The following is a 17,681-nucleotide window of genomic DNA, read 5'->3' on the forward strand; positions in this document are numbered from 1 at the left end:
CTTGGGTAGCAGGTCAGACAATGTCCCGCCGACAGGTTCTAGACTGGTGTTTCTGTGCTGACAGGTTCCCTGTCATATACGGACATACACTCAGATATTTACACTATTTCCTAACTATACATTTAGAACCAGTAGGAGACGTGTAATGGCATGAAGCATTCATACATGGAAACATCAGTCAGTCATGACAAAATCCTTTTTCTTTTCTTCATTTGTCAGATGTTTTGTTTTGTCTGAATAACAAGTGACATTCAATCACTAACTATCAAGACATTAAATTCACCTAACTTGCACGGAAGGAAGACATCAACTAGCTCTTCTATTGTGTTCAAAGATTTCTTTGAGCTGAACTTTAAAGAAATGATGGATTACTGGATTCCGAATGGCTTTTGTGTGACTCTGAGCAAATGTTAGTCTCTCTTAAATATAAGTGATAAAAGAAGCCCAGCTTTCTAGTGCTTGAAAAGCCAAAGCACGCTCTCTCTGAGATGGTATCAACTCAAACTCAAGCAGCCTTGAGAAACCTTTGGTTGTTCAATAAAAATATTTTCCACTGGTGGGTCAATGATATGTCATGAATTTACATACAAATAAAATGCTGTATGTAGTTTAAAGAGCACTGAATAATGCCCTTTTTCCTCAAGCAAAAAAATGGAACAGGCTGAACAATCAGATTGGAAATCTTTGCACGTCATGGATGCCAGCCAAGAAGCATCTACTCCACTCCTCTCTCCACTTGTGTCTTTTTTCAGCTGTTCAGTTTCATGCCAGATATGTAAATTGCTTCTGAAAGTCACACAGGACTTTATACAGGACCAGTTAGTTTTTAAAAGCCGAAAAAAAAGAAAAAGAATTAAGCCTGTATCAGATGACATAGGGATATCAACATGGGAGATCTCCAGTGAGAAAGCAGGGGTGAAGGGAGAGAGTCAGGCAACAGCAAGACCAAAACAGACCATGGCAATGTGGACTAAACAAATTAAGTGATCCCTGGAAGAAAGAGTTGGCGTAAAAGGGATGAATGCCCTTATTGCCAGCCCACAGAGTAAGTCCCACTATAAACTGTGCAAGTCACCTGACTGAACCTGTCTTTACAGACATTTGGAATACTCCTTTTGAACACCTCAGTGCAGAGCCACTTCAATATACCCACATAAAGCCAACCAAAGCCCGAAAGTATGGTGACTGAACACATCTGAGCTCAACAAGCATAATGTATTTCATGTCCAAATCTGACCAGAACCCAACGTAGTGGAGTTTGTGCAGTGCTTTTCTAGTATATCCCTTGTGCATCCTTTGTGCTTGACCGTGAGGAAGACCTACAGGTAGACAGCCTTTAGTTGGACCTATCTGACTGAACCCTACATGAGCCTGAACACAAATTCTAAATATCTGCCTGAACCCAAACTAACACATTTGGGTTTAGGCAGATACCAGAAGTAAATAAATTATTAACTTGAAAACTGTAAAAGGTTAACTCCAACCTTACATAACTCAACACTTAGACAAAAGTACTTCCTCAAAAACCAAGTAGAATCTGTAAAGTTCAGAAGACAGTGACAGAAAGAGAACCAGTCAGAGAAATTCATCTTCTGTTGATATTTGATTTTTTCCAGTTAAATGACAAATGGGTGTCAGAGCAGGATGGAGCATACAAGATGAGATCCTTGCAGCTGTTCCTGTGTGCCTTACTACTGTCACTGTTTGTGTTCCCAGGAGAGGCAGACAAAGCGCTTCCAGGTCGCTTGCTAACCTGTCTCCTCATTACCAAAGGTCACGCAATGCTGACCTCACATGCCAAAGGTTTCTTGGAGAGGAGGATGATGTGGAAGAGGAGGGGGGATTATGATGATAGAGAGGTGAGCAAGAGTTAAGAATAAACGTCTTGTCCTCACCATTTACTTTAATTTAACCTCATCATCTACTGTAGGACTGGTTCCTGGCTTCAAACTGTTGCATCACAAGTAAGATTTTCCTCTTCACACCACTTTATTATGCTAAAAACCAGCTAATAATCAGACTTAAATTCAGGAAAAAGGTCAATTTAAAGCTCTCATATGAGGAGTTTTTGTTCTCCAATTCCCCCATTTCCAGGTTAAGCATTTACTATACAGGCCAGGATGTACATTCTATAGATGGCATTGCTTTTAGATCACAGCAAGCTCATTAGCTCTGGCCCGCTGTTCCATTCACTCAAACCAGACCAAAGATGTGAACGGATAGAAATTCAAAGAGGGCAGGAGGAGGGGGTAAGGGAACAGATATGTTTCCCTGGATAAAGCAGGCTCTAATAATGACTTCCTGGATATAGCATGGAAAACAAAACAGGGAGACACCACAAAGGGCAGTGTGAAACCAAGAGGATGCAATGTAATCCATTGTTATGGTTATGAACAGTAGACATCAAGTTGACACGTTTGTGTGTATATTGGCAGTTACAACATCTGGATCTTGTAGTATATGCCTCTGAAGTTTCTGACAAGCTTTCACTGTCTCTTGTTTCATCCACACAGTTCGTTTCATGTCTTGTTTGTTTTTTTCTTTCTACCTTTCCCTCCATCCTCCACCCTTTACACAATTTATTCAGGGCCATGTGAAAACTACCAATTACCAGAAAAACAATAATTGCTATTTGTGAACTTGGAATATGTGAAAAAACAGAGGCCCCTAACAAGTTTCATGCTGAAATGTGACTGAATACGTCAGAAGGCAGTAAAAGGTTCCCTCAAGATCAATGTAATTGCGAAAGCTTTAGATGGAGAACTTTCCAGACTGGGCATTGACCGGTAACAGGAGGAGGAGGAGGAAGGCGCTGATAGCATTATGCGCCAGCAGCAGAACCCCCTTTTTTACCCAACAAGCGTAGAACAAGCCATGTCTTCCAGCTGTCTTCCATCAGCAGCTATAATGGAGCAGGGGAAATAGAAACAGGACAAAAGAAAAGAGGTCTGTAACACCTGCAGCAGGGTGCCAGCAAACATTCCTTGGTCCTCCGGCCCCGTGGTGATGCACTCTATAAATTCATGTGATTAGCTACAGTAGCGGGCCTAAGTGCCACTTAAATCAAACCCTAAGAGGAAGTTGTGGTGACCTGCAAGTCACCAAAATGTAATTTAGGCCAAGGTGATTATTACAAAAACAAAGCTTGTTCTGTTTCTGTAATAAGAGAGGATGGAATGAGAAAGGGTGTGATGGAAGGGTTTCAAAAGGAGAATTGAGTGTGATGACAAGTTTATAATAATATGCCATTTTTTTGAAGGATTCATGAGAATCAGGAGAAATAACTCCCTATTATTAAGCTATTAAATAAAATTCAACTAATAGTAAGTCAATTATGCTTGAGTATTCTGGGAAGAAAACACCACAACAAGACACAGATGTGCACACAGGAGCTAAGCCAATGTTTTCATATGGTTGATGTGAAAACTGTATAGTTTGTGGAGTCTGCTTTTGCTCTAAAATCAAAACCAGCACCTATCCATTTATTATGTTCTCAGAGTATGTCACACTGGACAGCATCTTCGAGGGACATAAGAAATCAATGAGAGCGAAGGTGTTTTACGCACCGACACTCTGTGGTCAAGAATTTCACTGATTTATATTATACTGTTTTGCTTATAGTAAGAGAAAGGACTGTGCAGCTCAGGTCAGAGCAGTAGCAGTATTACTAATCCAGACCGACCCACCAGTACTACCACATACAATCTACTACTATAATAACAATATATAATATAATATACTACTACCTTACTACCTTACTCTTTTATCAAGCAATATACATTTTAACATAAAGTTACCACTCATGGAAAAAAAAATGTAACTTTTAGAAAGATTTTAAATTCTAAAATGTGATCCTATTATTATAACCCCTATAGGGATTAGTTTTCATTATTTCAGTTTGCTTTTGTTTGAGCTAAGAGGCTCTAAATGCTACAGTACCGGTTAACATGTGCCACTGTTGCAAAGAAGAGAAAGCCAATTAGAGAAGAACTGAATTAAAACCACATCTTTTGTCAATCAGACATGGTACACATAGGGCCGGGAAATACGGCCAAAGGTCAAAGGTATTACTACAATATTTGTTTTTCCCATTGCTCAATATCAATAATTATCAATTGTATGGGTGTACCCAAAAATTAATTATGAAATTTTGTCGTTAACAGTTTATACATTTTAGGGTGGAGTTTTGGATTAATCACTGTTAATTAGCTCTCATTTGCCCCGAATGTCGGCCCATCAGTTGTGAGGGCTACAGCAGATAATTAGGACAAGTAGTGGACAACATATATATATTTTGAATTGGCCAAATCTGACTTCAGTTGGAAAGGTTGTTTAAATGATGAAGGAAGCAGTTTTTGTACTACTCCTGCTTCTCATTATTATGATCCAAAGTTCAAATTAGTTAATGTCAGCAAATTGGGCATGCTGCCAGAAACATAATCACTGAACAAGGGCACTTTGCTTCTATCTTTTCTATTTGTCTTTGTCCACTGTCCATACTGGAAGCCAACATTTTCCTAAAGAGGAGAGTTTAATGATGAAGAATGATTTTCTAGCTCTGGCTTCTTCTTTGCATTGACCAAAAGAGGCTAGAGGCATAACCACAAAACAATCAAAAATTTGTCCATCTGGCCTCCCTATATGCATCACCAAGTGTTCCTGGTGGCTATGGCAGCTGATCTTGAGACTGAAGTAGCCTCTAGTTCAGCTAAAATTTTATAACACATATTATAAAAACTTTATGTTTAAGTTAAGTCAAGTCAAGTAGTCCTTTTTCTAATTTTCATAGTGAAATGGTTGGGTACATTCATACTTTTGTACTTAAGCTAACATAGAATTTGCTGAAGATAAGGCATGATGGCACTATGCAGATATAAATGCTTATAAAAGTTGAAAACATAATATATTTGATAGATAGCTGATGAATAAAGATAATTAACGGTACATTAACTGATGATCAAACTGATTAGTGTTTGAACATTTACTGTGGAATGAAGGATGGAAAGAAAAAGACAAAACATAGTGAATTAGACAATGGTCACATTTAACACTTCATAGCCATACCCTGTTCTTTAAGCTGCTTCATCCAGCCACCAATCCAAAACTATGAACACTAAAAACATGGCTCTTCACAGGTTCATTCAGTCTATTCCAGCCTCGCTCCAAAAGACATTGCCAAAGAAATGCAAGTGAAATATTGCTGTAGTTCAGTTAGGTTGACATGTGTACCATATGTGTCCGTTTAACTTTATCAAACTGGCATGCAGTAAAGTGAGCATGCTTTTTGTCAATTTTACACCACGCAAAAGAAGGGAAACTCACTGGCTGGGAAAAAATCTGGTACCTCAATAATAGGCTAAAAAAGCAAAAGAAAAAAGCAAAATGAAACACATTCATTCAAATGATTTAAACAAAGAAATTCTGTTCAAACAATTGCTACTGCCTATAAATCTGTAGTTTCTATACTAAGTAGAGACTAATGCTGAAAAGGGAAACCGATCTGAAGAACAGAAAAATAAGGAACAAGGAACACTAGAAGTGAAGAGAGAAGAAAAATGCTCAGGATAGAGCAGAGCAACAGCAAGATTAAACTAATTTCTATGACATGAAGGTAAGAATGATCCATAAAAGTAGAATGAAGTAGAGGATTGTGTTTAAATTGCCCTGCTTGGCAGCAGCTCTATAGTCAGCTTTATAGTCCAATTTGTGGATGAACTGAAGCTACACAAAGGTCTTGATGAAGTGAAACAAAAGAAACTGATTAGGCTGACCCTCTGCTTTTCTCCATCCCTCCATCTGTATCCATCATCCACCTCTATACCGTGACCCAAACAAACAGGCCCTGCTGGGTCAGTGGGCTTGGGCTCAGGCCAAGATTGCTCTCGTTCTCCCTTTCACCCCTCTCTGGGCGCACCTCCCCACCCTTCCAAACCCTCTCTGGTTTGTGTCAGGCTAATGGTAACGGTCTCCTAACTGTTGTGTGGCAAGAAAGCAGATGAAACTCTGGGCCAATTTACGGAACCTAGAAGACAGCAAATAAAGGAGGGAAGAGGGTAGTTGGGTTGTAAAGGGGAGTATGAAATGCACTCTTAAAATGTTCTTCTGTCCGCCAAGCCCAAAATATGCCCAACATTTGCACATTTTTCCAATTTATCTCTTATTGAATTAAGGCTTCAGACTCCTGGACGCCTTACAGAAGAGTGTAGCAGAGGAAAAGGGAAAAGACAAATGTAGAAAGAGAGATGGATGCACATGTCAGCGGAAGGACTAAATCCGTGCCTTTTCTCCTGAACCGACTTCACTGCGAGGACGACAGGTCGTATATAATAAAGATGATGGTGTTGGAAGCTCAGCCTATTCACACTGAAACCCCATTAAAATCTTCCTGGTTCATAGTACAAGAAGTACCAAACAAAGCTGAACTCCTGCCAAGTGGAAATGTTTCACTCATATTGTATATCAGCTACATTTTATTTCCATTAGGTAATAAGGCAGTACTCAAATTTACGATTAAATTCCAATATCACTCTTTCTAGGTTTTGTGGTTCCTTATCCAAGATCCAAACACTCCATAAGCACAAGCTGCAGTCTGAGTGTTGCTCTGAGGAGCAGTTCAACAAAAGAAAGCTAGTAGCCAAATTGACAAAGATTTAGCTCAACATGTCCATCTCTGTCGTAGTATTTATATTATTTTGTCATTGTTTTGTTCAAACGGAAATAAAATCAAGCCTAGTTTTTTTACTACTTTTTTTGTAATTCACTGTACATATAGATAAAATAAGAAGCCTCCTTCTCTATTAAACTTAAGTTTATAATAGTACTGTTGCTTCTTTGAGAATGTAAATAATTCTTCTGCCACTAAGATGAAAACATTGCTACGCATTGTCTCTCTCTCCTGAAAGCACTTGTTTTTTTCTTTTACTAATTGCCTCATTCTTCCTTTGTTGAATGCAGTTTCCTTATAAGTTATCGTCTTTATCTTTCTCTGCTTTAATAAGGGGTCTGGTTTGACCCTTATTAAAGCAATGCTCCCATCATGACAAGTGAAGTAGTGTGGTAGGAAATCGGTAACTGTGGCTCTGCTTGTGGTTTCAGTCTGACAAATAACCATTACAAAAGAAACACTTTAATGCAAGTTATTTTATGTTAAATACAAGTTGGAACATGATTTTAGATTTTTACATCTATAGATAATAATAAATACAGGTTATAAAGGTCTTTTAGTACAGGCCAAAGGCACTTTCCTACCTTGTCTAAGGGGAAAGTCCCAGAGAGAAAGTGTCATGAAATCTAATATTTTTCACTTCAGGTAGTGCCATGGAACGGCCATCAAGACAAAAACAGTCCACTACAGCAAAAACTGACTTTGTGGCAAACCGCTTGTTGAATGGGGAAAGTGTCTGGATAAACCAGTTCTCCATCAGTGATCATTAAGGTCCAGTTTTCCATCCATGCTGCCTTTCAGCTCGGTCACAGGGCACATTCTCAGGTATTACGGGTCTCTACAGCGTTCATAAAGGGCCAAATGTAAGTAAGGACCACTGAGCAAATGGTTCAGGCAAACAATGCAGACATTGTGAGAGGAGACTGAGCAATGACAAAAGTGTCACAGAGAAGGTCAATCATTTTCTGAACAGAAAGACTTTCCAGCAAATAAAACTGTCACAATATCAGTTCTGCAGTCTTCCAAAACACTTTGTCATAGTGCCTCTAGGACCAATAAGCTAAAAGGGCACAGAGGACAGAGGTCTGGTCCTATAAATTCCTAATTTTGAAATATTTCCTTCAGTATTTGCCAAAATGGGTGGTGACACAGGATGATATACTGATAAGTCTGTCACACTTTCTTCCTCTCACCTGCATATTTTGGCGATTTGCTATAAGCTCTGTGTGGGAGGACTGGCACAGCCAGGAGCTTGTCAGTAATGATTAAGTGTGAGTGTATTTGGTGTATCAAGGGAATTTGGCCCTGTCCTCTTCATCAAATTAGAGAGGGTCAATGGTTCACAGAGGGAGGAGCAGCTGAATTGTGCACCATTTTCCACCTTATCATGGTACAGTATGTCCCACTCCTTTATGGGATGATATGCAACAAATATGAAAATAGCAAATTTCATTCTCTCAATTATGTTGAATGCAATGAAGTAAAAATAAACGGATTGGGAATGGTAGTTATTCAACTCTAAACTGTCCATAGTGGCCATGGTGGAAAAACATAAGCTTGACTTAGAACAAAGTTATATATATATATATATGCATATATTATATGTGCACAAATACATTGATTTGCGTGGAATTAATCTGACTGTTTTTGACTCCCACTTAAGGTACTTAAGTAGAAACTGATTACATCAGCAGTAGAATCCACAATGCTTCAACCTTAAGACTTTAAGTGATCTTAAAAAATACCTTGCAAAACAAAATCAGATAAAGAGATGCATAGACAAGACCTGGTCTGCATGGTAAAGCAAAATATAAGAAACTGGCACACCAACCTCAAAAAATAAATAAATATATTTCCCACAGTCACAAGCAACACTGGCTAAAAATGAGCTGCAATAGGTTTTTCTGCTGTTTTAACAGTCCCCATTCAAAAGCATGCTGTGCCCTGTACATATTGTAGAGCCAGCTGGCAGGATCCATTTTTGTCCATCAATATAATAACAGTCTAACTATCAGGACATTGACCTAATTTTTTATGCCAATGCCATGTCTTTAGGATGAACCGTGTAAGGGGATGGCATTCAAACTGCAACGTGTGCTCAGATTCTGTGGCGAGAGAAATGTTAATAAGACGGATCTTTTGTGATATGCAAGAAAGCAAAAGAACAACACATGCTGGGTCCATAAAAACTATAGAGGCTCTTACAGCGGCACTAAAAAGAATGGTTAAAATACACTGGCCTTCCAAAAAAAATGTCACCACCTATCTTCAAAATGCAAGAAGTCTAACAGCACATCACCTCCTTCATTAAACAATTAAACATTAATCAAACAAACAAACAAACAAAAAACAACAGAACAATCTTTTAAATAAGTCTAGTTAAACTTTTCAACCTGGTCCTGGCTATGGTCAACAACTGAGACAAAGTCTGCTGGCAATCAGAAGTTGGGTGTTGAGAGCCCCTGCGATTCAGTGGCGAGTTACATGTTCCATATGTCCAGCTTTACTCAACACTGGCTCATGCCGGTTACTGGGCGAACCCTTTCAACCATTCAACATTAATGGGCTGACAGAGAGCAAGACTTCAGAGGAGCCTTACTACATCCTCTTGTGTGAGAAACAGGAAGGTGGTGGGAGTGACAGCAAGAGACAGACATGGAAAAGGGCTAAGGAAACTAAAAAACAGGACTGGCAGAAATGGGAATAATACAGTAGTGCTGAGAAGCGGTCAAGCACCATCTCTGTTCTCTTGTTCCTTCATTATGCATGACACACACTTTAATCTAATACACAACCACTGTTCTTTTTGTAGGACATTGTTGATAATGGTTACCCTCTGTTCCATCTTTAGTTTCTTCCATTTGGTAATGCAAAGTGAAGGTGACACTGTCCACCCACATTTCCCAGAAGAGCTACAATCTTGCTACTTCATTAACTATCCACCCCTTTTAATCAGATCCCTGAATGTCAGTGCCAAACATGCGTGACAATGGTATTCCATCAAGCCTAGGAGAGAGAGGAAGTGATAAACACAACGCTTCCTGTAAAGTAGATTGAGGCTTGGCTTGTCTTAAAATAATACTTTGCTAAAGGGTGGAAAACGCAGAGAATCATATCTTATAACCCATTTAAGATAAAGATAAGATAAAGCTTTATTGTCATTGTACAGTCACACTTGGTACAACAGTACAACGAAATTGCTAAATTGTAATAACATTACCATAAGTCAACAGCTAACCTTTGCATTCAACAGCTTTCATCTAACCCTATCCAGCTGAATACGAATGCCAGCTATTACTAATAGTAACACTAGCTAATGAGGGTCCCTCTGGTCTTTTTAGTTGGTAATTTATAGCAGATGTCATATTTATAGGACTTGTATTATACCACACACCTGACATCAGAGCAAAATGATGACATGACTTAAATGTTTGCAACGTGACTTTAAAATGGTGGAATAATGAATATAAATGAACTTTATCCATTAATGTCACATAAACTGTTAGATGCTCTCTTGGTTATTATATGTAGAGCTTCCATATTTGTGTAGTGAGAGTTTGGTCAGTCCAGTAACAGTAACATAGTCATCTGCTCTGGGGAGCACACTTACTCAAAGGAAGTTTAGAGAATCAATTGTGTTCAGTTTGATTATCCCCATTACTGCACTAACCTCATCACTCTTGCAGTGCACCCGAAGCCACAAAATGCCCTTAGGTACCGCCTCATTTCTTTACACACTACAGAGACACTACACCTCAATTTAATCATCAGCACAGGGCGTGATATTCATTAAAGTCCACACCTCGTGATAGCAGCATCAGCCCTCTGTGTTGCCTCAACAAGCTGTCCATTTATTAAACCTTAAGCTCCATTTCACATAGAGGCCTCAGGGAGGGAGCTGAAGGTTAGTCCAGGGGCAACTGAGCCCCTGACTGGAATCATATGAGCCAAACACGACTGGACAAGGCCTGCAGCTGCAGGGTCAGGCCACAGCAAGGAACATGTGTCCCTGGGAGGAAAGGCCTTGTTGATCCCTCAGCCAGCCTACATTTTCCAGTTTGTGCAACAAATCCTAATGAGGCTGTTCTCTGTGTGAGGAACCAGGGAGCTGTCTGTGGGGATTTGTCTGAAGAGCTGGACAACCGAGGAAAGATGGGGTGACGCAACCAACTAACTTACAGAATCTGCACTCTCTGTTGCACGCACAAAACAAGACTAGTACATGAGGGAAGCTAAAAGGTATTCTAGAGGCAAGTCCGAGATAAGAGATTAAAAATGTGTCAAGCCATTAATGTCACAAAATATTAATCAGCAGATGCAGGCTGGTATGACTGATGGCACATTTGGGTAAGCTACTGGCAGCAGGTCAGGACAGTACCAGTAGCCCAGTCCCCAGTTTAGACAGTTTCACACAATCTTAGTTTGAATAATGACTAAATAAAATCTGTCTAAATTCTGAAATAATATGGAATAAGAGCCCTCTTTACAGAAAGGTATGAATGTAAAAAAAAAAAAAAAAAATTCCTTCTATGGTAGGTATTCTTACTAACGCGATATGGACCAACAAAACTTAGTGCAAAGACATGGCGGGATAGAAAAAGGTTGATGTTCAAAGATATTCCCATGTTTCTCATCTGTCTTTGGGGTCAGTCCATATGAACAGCATTAATTCATTTTCCCTCTCGGTGCCTCTTCCTTCTCCTCAGGAAAACTGAAAGTAATGCTTTGTAGCAAAGCTCAGTTTAAAAGTCAGATTGCCATATATTACAATGATACACTCTGACAACTCTATTGACTCCAGGCCACTTCCCTTTCTTTTGCAGAGGGGGGTAGAATAAAATAGTGGCACTAATACGCTACACCTGTTCCTTTTCGGCATCCGTCAGTATATCAAATACACAAACAGTGACAGCTGTGGTGAAATGGCAGCGCTCTGGGGCTGGGTGATGCAAAAGACAGAGACAAGGGTTGTTTCTCAGAGCACTTCTTCCCATGCAGGGACCTTGCCAGGTCAAATAGCTGAAAGCAGAGAGCAGTGGCCAGAGTTTGTAATATTTCACATGTGTTCTGCAAAGAGCACCAGGCGCTATTGATTTCTTTAATCTAAAGCCCAGGAACCAAAAGGAAAAGGGTCTATCGGACAGCCTGCTTTCAATTATGAGCTCAGTGAAAACACCGAGATAGGAGGTGAAGTGATGGACGGCCTGTAGGATGCCATGATAGGATACATGCCTCTGTCTGCTGAGGCTCAAGTCTGCCTGGTGGGTGCATCCGCATGCAAGGGACACACCCAAAACCTAAATCCAGTTACTATCAAAGGCAGGCTGTAATTAAAAAGTAGAAAAATCAGGCCACAAGAGCTTTTTCATACGTGATGAGAAGGTCATCGCGACTGGTTTTGCAAAAAGCTTGTGATGGGGAAGTGAAGTACGCTAAACCATAGATGTTTGAATAGATAAACAGGGAACCTGTAAAACTAAGGACTCATTCTTCTATTAGAATAAATAAAAATGGAGGGTGTGGAAGCTGGAGCCTGCATGTCAAATTTCCTCAGCACAAACAATAGAAAACGGCACAAACTGCCCTGAATGTGAACTGCAATGCCACAAATGTCTGAGTTATGACATCTTATGTTTCATGAAATCGAATTTCAGCATAGTGGTCACTGGACTGAATGAATTACATTATAACTTCAAGGTTCTCATTTTAACTGGACAGACTGAGAGGTTAAGAGAGCATCTAAAATTACAGTCAGACACAGTGTAAATTCAGGTGGTGTCCTCAAAATAGTCCTCATTCAAATGATTTCAACTAAACTGAAAGCTCCAAAACTAATGTGTTTGCTATAATCAAACTGACATGCAATCTACTGTAGTTACAGTACTGTAAGAATTCACATTAACCACCTTCTTATGTGTCAGTCACTGCTTTGTTTGATTTCGTTCTTAGCCATTGTTTTTCTTCGTCAGCTTCCAATTCCAACTCAACCCAGTGATTTCAAAGTTTAATACAGCTTATTATACACGTTTTTTCTTCTACAGTACAGTTCAGTATCCTCATAAACTAGTTTGATCATTCACCCCGGCCATGATTACAACTTTGAAATTCGATTCCGGGTTGGATTTAATCTGTACTGAAAGCTAAATATTTAGCCCTGACAGGCTGATAGCTGGGTGAACGTTCTCTCTCTCTCTCTCTCTCTCTCTCTTATTTTTATTTTAACAAAGGATAAAAAGCAACTTGGACAGGCTAGCCAGGCCTGGCAGCACCAGAAGACACAAATGCATATTGTGCAGCAGTCACAAGTCTCCACAAAGACAGGCAGATTAGGCACGCTGGTGCCACGGGGGTCCACGAGATCCACCGATGTCTCCTTCCTTCAGCTCCACATCAAAGAACGCAGAGCAACAGTTTGAATTATAGACAGCAAGTGTGCGGTCCTGCCTCTGGTGGCAACCAGCTCCAGGCCCGATTAACCTCTGCGACACCCCGAGGAAGGAAAGCCGAGAATACAGCTCACTGTGAGGCTATAGCTAAAATGCCATGTCAACAACTGCACATCTCCAACTGGAGAAACAGGCGTTCGGGTCAGGAGGCCAGTTGATGTCTCAATTGCTCAACTGCAGCTCCACATTTTTATAGTGCACTTCACAGAAACTGACAGTAAAAGTTACTGCAGATGTAACCTCTGCATCATACAGTAAAACACGTGGCTCCATTTCAGTGTATCTTCCTACCTGTGTAATCCCATCTTTCCCTGTTCCCACCTCTCTTAACACTGTTTTAAATTGAGCTCTTTAAAAGGATAGTTGTGCAAATTAAGTGGCTCACACCTTTTTCATATTTCCACTTTCACCTAGGAGTCGGATGCTATCGATACCTGCTGTCCTGAGAGCACACATGCAGGTGCAACATATTATTAGCACATGGACAAAAGACGATTCAAAGTAAACTATTCCTAGATTCCTTCTGAGGCAGCGCAGGTAAACACTGGTGTTATCAGCAGAAGATAATAGTGGTTAGGAGAGCAAAAGAAAACAAAGAAACACTGATAATGCAGGTGCTCATGTGGGAAACAGCAATTTTGTTAATTGTTGCTGGCAAAATCTTGAATTTTCCACAGAGGATGCTAGTTAAAGTAGCCGATTATTTATGTAGACATCATAGAGGCTACAGACTCTGGGTTTTGGGTTAAGCATACAAAGTGCCAGTCAAGAAGAATAGGCACAAGGACTGATTTAGAAACATGGATGACTGGCCTACCAAAGGACAATGCTACGGAAAAATTTGCCCATATGGACGTTGGCCAAAAATGAGATGGCAAGCAGCTGTTAAAGCCAGCTGTCCTGGCCAGTTGTTCATAAGGGATGGAAGGCCAGGATTGAGGGATTGAGGAAACAAGGAAGGCGAGAGAGAGGGTAGACGTAACAGACAGACAGGGATGGTGAGGGCTGACAAGCCATTGGTATCTATAATGACACTTTTATCAAGACTAAAAGATAGCACTGAAAGTGTTGTCTTAGAGCCTAAATGAAAGGTAAAGTACAAATACCTCACAATTGTATGTAATTACATTGTTCGAGTAAATATACTTAGATACTTACTACCTGTGTCTTTCTTAATTGTGATCACAGTAACTAAAAGTAGAAAAGCCATTTACAGCCATGACTGTTATGTAGTAATGCACAAAGCATGGCAGATGGTTGTTATGGAAATCACAGACATAATTTACAACTGGAATAGAATAAAAAACATTGAAAGGGCAAAGACTGTTGATATGCAGATGTAGATGTTATTCTTAACAGCAATGAAATTGCTACAGGACATCTCACATGAAAGCCTCAATGACTACTGCTGGGCAAATGCTGGGGAACAGTAAGCATAAGAGCACTCTCTGGTGGCCTCTTCTGATGTGAACAAGTATCAGGATACTAAACAAGTATAAGTTTCAGATGCATCCAGTGGTTTTATTAATCCCCAAAAACCGACAGTAAAACACAGGTGATACACTTCCATTGCATTCTCATCCATATATGTGCATGATAAACATGACCCTACCAGAATCCAGCTCACACAGACCTGTGTAGCAAACACATGGAGTAATTTGTCGACGTATGCTGCGATATCCACACTCGGTTTGTGAAAGATGAATCATGAATGCAGTGTGTGTCAGCCAGTGGGCATACTTACTGGTAATAGTTGGCATGAACTCTTTGTGCTTCCTTACGTTTCCAACAGGGGTGCTCTCACCTCATAGCCTCCAGGAGACTCTAATAAGAGACAAATGAAAACATGTCACTGAAAAACATTGTGCATAATTTCTTGCACTTAAGTGTAGATCAACCAAAGCTGACATCACATCTATTTTTATGTCTCGCCCCTGTCACGATGCCTCAATATGAAAAGGCTTTATTTTGGAAAATATTTCAAAGTAGAACAAATGATGTAAAGCACTACGACGCTGCAGAAAATGTTGCACTAATTCCATGTTGCCAGTCCATTGACCCAGTGCCCTTTGACCTCACTTGGCTCAAGAGCTGCTGGTCACGTTCGTACCGTGTTGAGAAGCTGCAAGAGGAGGATTAGTTTGCGAATGCTTGGGAGGAAAAACACATCCACAACAAACTACTGTATTAAAAAGCTTAAAAGTCCACATGCATGGAGAATTTAGGATGTTTTTGCCTGACATGCACTCATAGTTTATTCCACTAACAGAAATATGATGGATGAGAATGAGGAGAACAAGCAGACACTTACAGAGGGAGTAACTTATGAAACAGCACACTGAGAAGTTACAGGCTTTGATCATCCGAGCTGCACAGGTAACTAACAGCACAGGTAACTAACAGCTCAGGTAACTAACAGCTCAGGTAACTAACAGCTCAGGTAACTAACAGCTCAGGTAACTAACAGCACAGGTAACTAACAGCTCAGGTAACTAACAGCACAGGTAACTAACAGCACAGGAAACTAACAGCACAGGTAACTAACAGCACAGGTAACTAACAGCTCAGGAAACTAACAGCACAGGTAACTAACAGCTCAGGTAACTAACAGCACAGGTAACTAACAGCTCAGGAAACTAACAGCACAGGTAACTAACAGCTCAGGTAACTAACAGCACAGGTAACTAACAGCACAGGTAACTAACAGCTCAGGAAACTAACAGCTCAGGTAACTAACAGCACAAGTAACTAACAGCTCAGGTAACTAACAGCTCAAGTAACTAACAGCTCAGGTAACTAACAGCTCAGGAAACTAACAGCTCAGGTAACTAACAGCTCAGGTAACTAACAGCACAGGTAACTAACAGCTCAGGTAACTAACAGCACAGGTAACTAACAGCTCAGGTAACTAACAGCACAAGTAACTAACAGCTCAGGTAACTAACAGCTCAAGTAACTAACAGCTCAGGTAACTAACAGCACAGGTAAGTAACTACAAAGGTAACTAACAGCACAGGTAACTAACAGCACAGGTAACTAACAGCTCAGGTAACTAACAGCTCAGGTAAGTAACTACAAAGGTAACTAACAGCTCAGGTAACTAACAGCTCAGGTAACTAACAGCTCAGGAAACTAACAGCACAGGAAACTAACAGCTCAGGTAACTAACAGCTCAGGTAACTAACAGCACAGGTAACTAACAGCACAGGTAACTAACAGCTCAGGTAACTAACAGCTCAGGTAACTAACAGCTCAGGTAACTAACAGCACAGGTAACTAACAGCACAGGTAACTAACAGCTCAGGTAACTAACAGCTCAGGTAACTAACAGCTCAGGTAACTAACAGCTCAGGTAAGTAACTACAAAGGTAACTAACAGCTCAGGTAACTAACAGCTCAGGTAACTAACAGCTCAGGTAACTAACAGCTCAGGTAACTAACAGCTCAGGTAACTAACAGCTCAGGTAACTAACAGCACAGGTAACTAACAGCTCAGGTAACTAACAGCACAGGTAACTAACAGCTCAGGTAACTAACAGCTCAGGTAACTAACAGCTCAGGTAACTAACAGCTCAGGTAACTAACAGCACAGGTAACTAACAGCTCAGGTAACCTCAGGATCTCTGAACAGTGGAATAAGCGACTACCAGATGCTATTTCAGCCTTATTTATTCACGCTGCTCTCTGGCTTTATTCATTTAACTTTTTCTTTACGTTGTTAATCGGACGTGTTTGGAGCTGGGACCTGTCCCCGGCTGGTGACGTTATCGTCGTCCAGCTTCGGCCTTTTGTCAAATCACAGCTGACCCTTCCAGCGTACGAGCTAGCGCTCCCTTTAATACCAACGCAAATGTCGACCTTTAAAACGCGGTGCCGCCGCACAGCCCGTCCCCTCGTCTACTAGCGGCTCTGAAACTTTCGGCCGCTCAGTTTGGTTCGTCCACACCGACACACCGACGCCGAGGTTCGCCCTCACCGAGCTAGCTAAGTTCACGTTAGCCGAGTGACGCTGCTAGCCGGCTAACGTCGCTGACCCAAACAGCTGGCGGAACACACAGCGGCTCCCTCCGCGCTTTGTTTTACTCCATACTCACATGAGCACACAGCCGGGAGGACTGCAACACACACGCTGAGCGCTAGCAGGAGAGGAGAAAACTATTCCTGGAGCTCTACTTGAGTTGTTTTTGTGTGTGTGTGTGTGTTTTTCTTGCCGGATGCTGATGTATTCACCACCGAGCATCAAACCATGTTGGGAGGGCAGCTGCGCACTGAGCTCCTGTTTGCACTCGAAAGCCATTAGGAGGTTTCTGGGAAAGTGTAGGAAGCATCGAAGGACACTAGGAGGAAGCATTGCACTGCAGCCTGCTGTCTCCTTGTAGCCTAGGGAGATGTATTTTTATATTGTTGCAATCATTGTATCGTGAGTTTATTAGCAGTGTGTCTCTCTAAATACATTTAAGTAAGCACTGTGTTGCTGCTTTTGAGGTGTTTCTACTTTGAGTATTTCCTACTACTCCTCAGGTATACTGCACTACATATCATAAAACAAATATCATACTTCCCACATAACT

The 17,681-nt window shown here is 40.7% G+C and overlaps 1 protein-coding gene across 3 annotated transcripts in view; it reads right to left on the bottom strand.

Moving 5' to 3' along the window:
* The window catches only part of disp1 (dispatched homolog 1 (Drosophila)), a 68,045-nt gene extending 50,657 nt beyond the window's left edge, over positions 1-17,388 (bottom strand). Inside the window, exons 1-2 of one of the 3 annotated variants that reach the window (XM_026341252.1) lie at positions 17,205-17,388; positions 14,855-14,934 (exon numbers count right to left, since the gene is read on the bottom strand). The gene's annotated coding sequence lies outside the window, so the exon portion shown is untranslated. Of the gene's footprint in view, positions 1-14,854; positions 14,935-15,421; positions 15,512-16,968; positions 17,039-17,204 lie in introns of those variants that run through there. The other 2 variants (XM_026341255.1, XM_026341254.1) reach the window with 2 other exon arrangements.
* Positions 17,389-17,681: the final 293 nt, after the last annotated feature.

The sequence above is a fragment of the Anabas testudineus genome, chromosome 24 (genome assembly GCF_900324465.2).
Source record: "Anabas testudineus chromosome 24, fAnaTes1.2, whole genome shotgun sequence".
Taxonomy (NCBI): Eukaryota; Metazoa; Chordata; class Actinopteri; order Anabantiformes; family Anabantidae; genus Anabas; species Anabas testudineus.